The sequence below is a fragment of the Myotis lucifugus genome, unplaced genomic scaffold, assembly GCF_000147115.1.
Source record: "Myotis lucifugus unplaced genomic scaffold, Myoluc2.0 scaffold_71, whole genome shotgun sequence".
Taxonomy (NCBI): domain Eukaryota; kingdom Metazoa; phylum Chordata; class Mammalia; order Chiroptera; family Vespertilionidae; genus Myotis; species Myotis lucifugus.
In genome coordinates this window covers 2,436,426-2,445,412 of record NW_005871119.1, presented here as the reverse complement: position 1 = coordinate 2,445,412, position 8,987 = coordinate 2,436,426, and positions in this window count along the sequence as shown.

Genomic DNA, 8,987 nt, shown 5'->3' with positions numbered 1-8,987 from the left:
TTGAAGACCACAGAGCACTGAACTCCATGCCATGCCTGGATCTAGTCAATGATCCCTGAACTACCATATTACAACCTGGGGGCAGGAGGACACTTCACAAATAAATGAGGTTGTATTTTCCCAGTGGGCATAGCAATTGGATTTGGCAATAAAATCGAGTATGGCTAATCGGGAAATTGATGCTTTCTGTACACTTCAGTCAGTGGACTGAGATTCACATCTGTTTTACTCACTTACAGAAGGAAGCTAGTGTAGAGTGGAGGAAGGGAGGCCTGGAAGATGATCACATTTTATGGTACAGGATGATTTTTTCTTATAAGTTGTCTTAGTTGCTTTTATTTTGTGAAGGGCTTGGTCTGTGACCTCTCTTTCCATTGTAAGTTTTTCTTGCAGTTCTTTCCTTTTTTCCTGTTGTCTTATTCATTCTCATATTCTTGGTTCAACCTGATTACGTGGAATATTTCTAAAATCATAATTCTCCTTCACTGATTAGCTATTAGGGTAGCCTTTTGTTTCTCAGCTCCCACCAGCTCACCTCCTTTTCACAGCTCTCTTTCCTGGCTCCTCTGCTCACTCACCCATGCTGGCCTCCAAGGTGCTCCGAGGTGCTCCCTCTCAAAGCAGAGGTGTCCCAAGTGCGGTCATCAGACCAGCAGTCTCAGCAGCCAGAGGAGAATTGTTAGGAATGTAAATTCTCAGACCTAGTGTATCAGACAGCTTGGGGTGGGAACCAGCAGTCTGCTTTTTCACAACCTCTCAGGGGACTGGGGTGCTAGCTCAGGTTTGAGAAGCACTGCTGGGAAAGGAAGCACTTTAAGAATGCAGTGTCTTCCATTACCATCACCCCAGTAAATTTAATAAAAGAAAAAAAAAAGAGTGCAGTGTCCTATGGCAGGCAACAAGAGGAGAGTCCCCTGTGAGTAAGAGTGCAGCTGTCCTTTATAAAAAACATACACTCAAGCACATGGTTAAATCTGCAGGTTATGCTGTATAAATTGCAGCTAATTTTTTCTGCACTCAAACCAAAGTTTAATGTTTTGTCCTGTGGACAACTTTTCAGGAGAATCCTAAAGTCTGGAGACTTTATTTTTAGTTCTTGTCATATTGTTTAAGTTAATTGATGTTTCATTACATCATGATGTTACTTGCTTGTCTTATAATTGTCTTTCCCCCCCTTAACCCCTTCTCCAAAAAAAAAGTAAGAAAAAAATTTGACTTTGCAAAAACATTTGGAAAGTTAGATGGAAATTCTTATGAAAAGTGTTGCAAGGCCCTGACCGGTTTGGCTCAGTGGATAGAGCGTCAGCCTGCAGACTGAAAGTTGTTCCCAGGTTCGATTCCTGCCAAGGGCATGTACCTTGGTTGGGGGCACATCCCCAGTAGGAGGTGTGCAGGAGGCAGTTGATTGATGTTTCTCTCTCATCGATGTTTCTAACTCTCTATCACTCTCCCTTCCTCTCTGTGAAAAATCAATAAAATATATTTTAAAAAAAGCGTTGCAAGAATACTATAGGTTTTCTTCTGGTAATTATCCTGCTGTTTATAAAACTCGTCATAAAAAGGCATGCAGAAAGATGAGATTAAAAAAACCTGAAACCCAGACAAATTTAGTATTTCTAACAAGATAGTCATCAGCAGGATTTTTTTAGCTTCTGTGTTTCCATAAGATGCAAAGATTTGCTACCTGATCATTTGCATTTTTAGTCAGTATTCTGACATGAATGGACAGCTTCTCTTTTTCTCAGCCAGTGAAGTATTGATTTTGTGTTACAAAGGGACATTATAAATGTAGGTCTTTCTAACATGACCTCAACCACAATGTTAGAAAATTACTGTTAGAAATCTCAGTTACAGTATTGGCAGAAAGCAAAGGTTCACAATTTCTGATGCATTGTGTAAAATCACTCGACTCTGTTTTTATTTTATTTATTTACTTATTTATTTATTTATTTATTTATTTATTTTCCTTATCCCCCCATTGCTCCTCCACCCCCCTACTCATGCCCTCACCCCCCTGGTGTCTATGTCCATTGGTTAGGCTTATATGCATGCATACAAGTCCTTTGGTTGATCTCTACCCCTTACCCCCACCCTCCCCTACCTTCCCTCTAAGGTTAGATGGTCTGATCGATGCTTCTCTGTCTCTGGATCTGTTTTTGTTCATCGACTCTGTTTTTAATAAACCAAATCAAAATGGTGGGGCCAGTGAGATCTCTATTTAAAATACAAGACTATTGAACCTCCAGGGTCATTCACTTGAAAGAATGTCAACTGTCAATATAGATAACTAAGCATGAATCATGAACATTTCCAAAACTGAAAATAACATTTCCAGTGGATTAATTCCTAACTGAAAAAAATCTGCTTCCCGAATTCCCCAAGAATACTGAATATTATTTAAAAATGCATTTAGGATAGTACTACCTCTCCAAACTTATTATGAAAAAATGTCATTCCTATGTTACAGGTAGCTCATTTCTGAGTATGTCCTTTTATTTTGAAGCAATAATAATCTACTTAGGGTCATTTCCATACTGACGTGAATTTTATTTTAATTGGTGATGCTGTTTTATATTCGCATTCACTAGCTTATGTCTTCTCCCTTCATTGCCTTGAGGGAAAGGCAGTATTTAGTCATCAACTTTTTGTTTTAAAACAAATGATGGGGTTGTTGGTCAGGGGCTGTAAGATTTACTTTATTATCAGAATTGGTTTGTTCTGAAGCAGTTTGTCCAAAAGGAAGCTGAGTAAAAACATTACTCAGGAGAAAAGTAAATATTATTTGTGTTTGAATAAATTTACTAAGGGAAAATAAAGCATTTTAAAATCCAGAGCAGTTGTTTGTTTTTTTCTTATGATATTTGCCAGCATGAGTAATTAATTATTAGATGTTAAATGAAGTTTGATTTTCAATTTGACATTGTCCTTCCCTCTTCTCTCCCTCCTTTTTCTCTCCCTTCCCCCCCTCCGCCCCCAACCTTGTACCACTTTGTCATCTGATATATTAGTTGGGAGATGTGAGCATCATTAAATTTAAAAAGTATGCTTTACTTACCTACCATAGGTAAATAACAGCTTTGTATGGAAATATGAAATGGAAGAAGAATGGGCCCCTGTAAGTAAACAGAAAGTCGGTGCTCAAGGCTAACAATTTAGTAGTGACACAGACATGGTTACAAAGAATTATAACACAAGGCAGAGTGTGCTATAATAAAACTGCAAACATAGTTTAGTGACATCATTGCATGGAACAAGTGGGAATTCATATTTATGTTTATAGAAGAAATAGCTTTGAGTTGGACCTTATCGTATAAATAATATTTGAAAGGTGAGGATGGAAGGAAACACCATTCCCTGTGAAGGTAATAGAGGTGGGAAACGGCTTTGGAGAGGAATGCATATGTCATGAATTATGGGTATGTAACAATAATATAAAGAAGAACCAGACTACAACAAAGACCAATAAGAGGGGTTAAAAAAGAAAAACCTGCCGAAACCGGTTTGGCTCAGTGGATAGAGCGTCAGCCTGCGGACTGAAAGGTCCCAGGTTCGATTCCGGTCTAGGGCATGTACTTGGGTTGCGGGCACATCCCCAGTAGGAGATGTGCAGGAGGCGGCTGATCGATGTTTCTCTCTCATCGATGTTTCTAACTCTCTATCTCTCTCCCTTCCTCTCTGTAAAAAATCAATAAAATATTTAAAAAAATAAAAAAATAAAAGAGAAAAACCAAAATAAAGTGTTTGGCAGAATGCTTCAGAAATGGAAAGCATGGAATATAGATGGTGGGTTGTACCCTCCCACTCATCTTCTCCACCCCAATGACAACTGGGCTATTACAGTTGAGAAATATATTGTCTAACCTAGAAACCAAAAAGCAGAGAGAATAGGGTAGTGAGTTCCAGCAGCAGTGAGTTCTATAAATCTGTCTATAAAACACCAAAGGATCTAGAAATTTCAAATAGTAATTATAAATATAGTATTTGTGCATATAGTAGTTCAGTTAAGTTTGAGCATTTCACAAGCAAAATAGCCAGGCTACTGAGGCTATTAAAGGTACTGGATATTTTTGAATCATGCAGATCCAGCCTATATAAAAAGAATCCTGGCCAGTGAGTTGGCTGGAATTATTGTTAAACAAAAGCCATAGCACTTTGTCATGGGTTGAATTTAGTTTTCCTACCACATTTTTTTTTTCAAGTGAGTCACTAGAACAACATCCTGACCCCACAATATGTTACCAATGAAAGCACATCTTTATTTTTCTCTGGTTTCTCTTTGCAGCCAAGCAAGGCTTTGGCCATATTATATTCATCAGCAAGAAATCCCCAAATACCAAGCGGCATACCAGCATGGGCCATGGATTCAGGACAGATTTAAATCCTGGAAGAGAGACTTCATCTCCTCCTCTTCTTGGGCACACTCTAAAGCAAAACATGATTTCACTGACCTATGTCAGATTTAACACTTTGTTTTGCAGAAACAGAAAGGGATCTCCAGCAGGTCTCATTTGTCAGTGGTGGCTATGTAGAGAGCATGAAACAGGAAACTGGCCTTTGCAGTGTACAGAAATGAGTCTTTGGCCTCGTGTAGTCTCGTCTAAAACTCTTAAAGACAGCTTTCCTGCTGATGTTTACCCTGGGTGTTTACATGTTAAGGTCAGATGAAACTATTTCCCTTTTCCAAGTCAGCACTGCTGTTTAAGAGGCCAATAAACAGTATTTACCTTTAGCAGTGCACATGGCAATGATCAAAAAAATTAGGTATGGGTATTAGACAGACTCATTTATCATTATCTAATACTCTGGGTCTCTATACACATAGGCATTGGTAGGGTATTTTCATTGACTTTGATCACAAACTGCAGCAACACAGTCTCCTCCACAGTGAGCTCCCGAGCAGCCACTGAGGACAAGGAGACAGACAGGAATGCCAGATGTGTTTGAACTAGGAAAGGGTGTGGCTTTGCATGCACATTCACAGTCATTCCTTGAAAAGCCTGGTGCAGCCAGAAAAGCCTGGAACTTGCACAAGAGCAGATGTGGGCTTTTGTTGTATTTCAAACAATAGTTTTTTTTTCCCTCTCGGAGTAGCAAAATAAGAAATTATCTGAGTCCTTAGACTGAAGGAAGGCGTAAATTATGATCATGTTTTCTATAATGTAGTATGTCCTAAAGAGAGAAACTAATGATCCAAAGTAGCTTATGGTGAGAAAATGGTATTTTCAGCTACACTTTGACATAGTATTTAAATATCTTCTGTTTTAAGCTAGACTAGAATTAAAACTCAAGATTTGGAGTAAACATCCAAGAATATCCTAGGTTATTTTTTTTTCTGGTACTATTATGCTCACTTTGTTTTTAAAACTTTGATTGCTGCTATCCTTTGATCCTCCAGAGTAGCGGTCGCCAACTGGTGGTCCGCGGACCACTGGCGGTCCGTGAGGTCCGAAAGGTTGGTGACCGCTGCTCCAGAGGATATGTTTTTTTTTTTTTCATTTTCCTACTTTTAGAAAGGATAAATTCTTAACCAGTGTTGACAGTGGAGGCTCCTTAGAAGCTTTTTTTTTTTTTTTGGTTCATCCTCTTCTAAAATGACTGGGAGATCTGGATTCCCAAGATCCTTAAAACTCAGGTTGTCTTTCATGCTTTGCTTCCTGATATTTTAGTATAGAGCTCTGCTGCTCAAATGACATGGACTTAAGGTTCAAATCCCGATACTATCATTTACTAATTGTGTGAACATGGGCAGCTTATTGTTGGGGGGCAGTTCTCCATGATTCTCTTGTGTGTCTTCACATCTTTCAAGTAGATGCACTGACTACCTTTTTTTCAGACTTTGTTTCAGACATGTTTGTGTAGTGAATAAACGTTGAAGAAAGAGACAGCGTCTCCTTTTAGAGTAAGGGGCAAGTATGCTTAGTGTCCATTATAAAAATTCCTGTAACACATTATAAACTTCATGTGGGACAACTTAGTGCATATACAGGTGTTAAACTGACCCTCTCTATGTTGCTTGTGGGGATGAGAATTCAGGAAATTGGCAGAAGAAAAGCTGATACTCTGGCTACTGCTACTGCTATGAGTAATAGTCTTTTGTCTCTGACCTGAGAGACTTGTGCCTTCTGCAAGCATTTCTGAAGCTGTGACAGGCTAACTTAATTATCTTTCAAGTAGGATAAAATACCAGACCTTTCATAGTTTTTGACAATTATTTGACTGTATTTACCCTGTTTCCTCATCTGTAAAATGGACTTTAAAAATAGTGCTTACATACTTATTGTAAAGACAATGAGCCCAGTATTAATCACATACTAAGTCCTCAATAAATATTTGCTATTGTTATCATTTATTTAATACTTTCACTCTCTACCTTAAATAATTCTTATGTATAGTCTTATTTTGAAAGAAAACTTCGGTTAATGATTTTACTAAGAAACATACAATTTCCAGATATACCTTCTCAAATGTAGTTTCTTTTGGAGTCATTTCTTTTCATTTGTGATAGTCATACTTCGTCTTCTAATTTTTGGGGGGGCAAAAACAGGGATTTCCAGCATGTCTCATTTGTCAATTTTTTTGCAATATAATCTCTCTATATAAAAGGCTAATATGCTAAGTGTCCCTCCTACTGTCTTACCGGTCGCTATGACACGAACTGACCCTTAAGGGGGCAGACACTTAACAAGCAGGAGCTTCCGAGCTGCAGTGTCTTGGCAGCAGCGGTTCTTGGGTGACCCACCCTGAAACGAGAGAGAAGGGAGCCTGATTCCTCGCGAGATTCCACCTTTGGCCATGGGTTATGTTGTTGCTGGGGCACTGTTGGCCTGAATTTGATTTACTGCACAATTGTGTTTGCATTTCATACCCTGTATGACAGCAACTTTGCAGAGTGCCCTCTTGCACTCTGGAACCCCTTGGGGGATGTCGGAGAGCTGGTTTCGGCCCAATCCCCACAGGCCAGGCTGAGGGACCCCACCTATTGGAGGGACCCTGCTTACTCTGCAGATGCCGTGATGTGACTATGGAAGGTTGGCTCCAGGGTGTGTCCAGCCATCTAGCCCAGTCCCGCCCCACCACCCACCTTCTAATTAATTTCCTTTCAATGTGCACAAATCCGTACACCGGGTCACTAGTTTTATATAAAATATTGGATGGATCTAATGGAGAAGCTTACATTACAAAATATTTCCTTTGTTTCCATGGAAAGAAATGGGGAAAAGGAGAATAACTTTCTTAGCTTAATTTGGCTTATGATTAAAATTTCAACTTCTAAAATATGTTGTCTTTATTTCTCAAGAAAACTGGGTGAAGGCACAATAGAGAAGCTGGTTTCAACTAAACATGTTAGCATGGCCATCTGAGAGCCTAAATATAATGTGTAGGTTTATAGCTGCTCTTGATATATGAAGACAGAGAGATATAAGTTGTAGATATAATCATGTTTCTCTTTTCTTTTTTAAAGGCTTCCTCAGATTCCTTTTGCCTATAGGGAAAAGTCACAATTTTTTTGTCCTAGTTTTACAGATCCTTAAAATTTGTCAACTTAACCCTCAGCATGTCTTCTTATAACTCTTTTACTTCTTCATAGTCCTTGGGCACTTTATGCTATTTCCCTCTCTGTACAATGTAGACATACCTTTCTGTCTGGTATCTCTATCCCTTCCTATTCCACTCAATAATCCCATTCATCCCTTAAGGGTCAGTTCAAGTTTCTCTTTCTCTGGGAGCCTTCCTTGCTTTATCCAAGTGGAATTGACTAATCCTTTCTTTGTCTGACTCACACTTTTAGTTACTTTCATGATTCTTACCCTTAAAGAATTGCTCTGTTTTTATTTGGCTATGGCCTATTTCACCTAATGATTGCTAGTTTCTTGAGGGTAGAGGTTGTCTTACTCATTTTTATGACTTCTTTGATATGCACAGTGCCTGGCAAGTTGTAGATTTTTAATCTTTTTTTGTCAATGGGGCATAGAATTGATCAGCTTTTTTGAGGCTTAAGCTGTGAAATGTGTTTCATTAGTACTTGGTTAAACCTCAGTGTTTCTCAACCCTGGTTGCTCACTGGAATCACATGGAGAGCTTTGAAAAAGTAACAGTGCCTGAGCCCAGGGGCACTGATAGCTGCACCTAATTTCCATAGATTTTGGGTTTAGTTCAAAGTGGAGTCCAGGGTTTGGTAGTAATAGTAAGCATTTACTAGTACATAGATCTTACTATATAAGACACCATTTCAGGAATTGTCTTATGCACTTTATTTACATTATTTTATAAGCTTTTTTTTTTTTTTGGAAAGCCAACATTGAGCACCACTAAAGTATGGCTAAATGGCAAGAAAATATAATCACTGAGGTTGAAGTAAAATAATGATAGGTAATGACAGAACTAAGCTGGATTCTCCTAGAAGAGCACATTGTTTTGTTTGTTTGTTTTTGTTTTTGATTAAGTAGGGGAGTAAAGAAGCAATCCCAGTGTGTACAGTGTGATGAGTTGTGGTTAAACCAAGAAAAACTTTCAGTGACTGCAGGAAGAATTCAGATTGCTGAAGGAGATGCTTAACATTAAGAGTCACTTTTCTAGTTTAAGGTCCAGTTCCCATGAGACAGCACTTTATTAACCAATTTGCCATAAAAGTTTGTCTTTGCTCACCGGAGCTTTTCACTTTTGAAATGAAAGGAAAAATTTGATTTGACATCTTTGCAGTTATTTAAAAGAAATGTAACATCTGGAAAAAAGAAACTATAATGATTTAAGTAAAGCAACATTATAAAAGTTTATAAAAATTGTCCTGGTTTAAAATAGTGTGCTTTGAACAGTAAGAGGGGAATTTTGTGTATCACATTAAATTGTGAAAAGAGTCTTTTCATACAAAATGTTATAATAAAAGTAGTTTGCTTTTGCGTTAAAACATATTTTTCTAGCTTTCTTAAGGAACATTACTAATATGGTTCAGGCCACTCTCAGTACTCATAGCTTTCTTACTAGTCTTG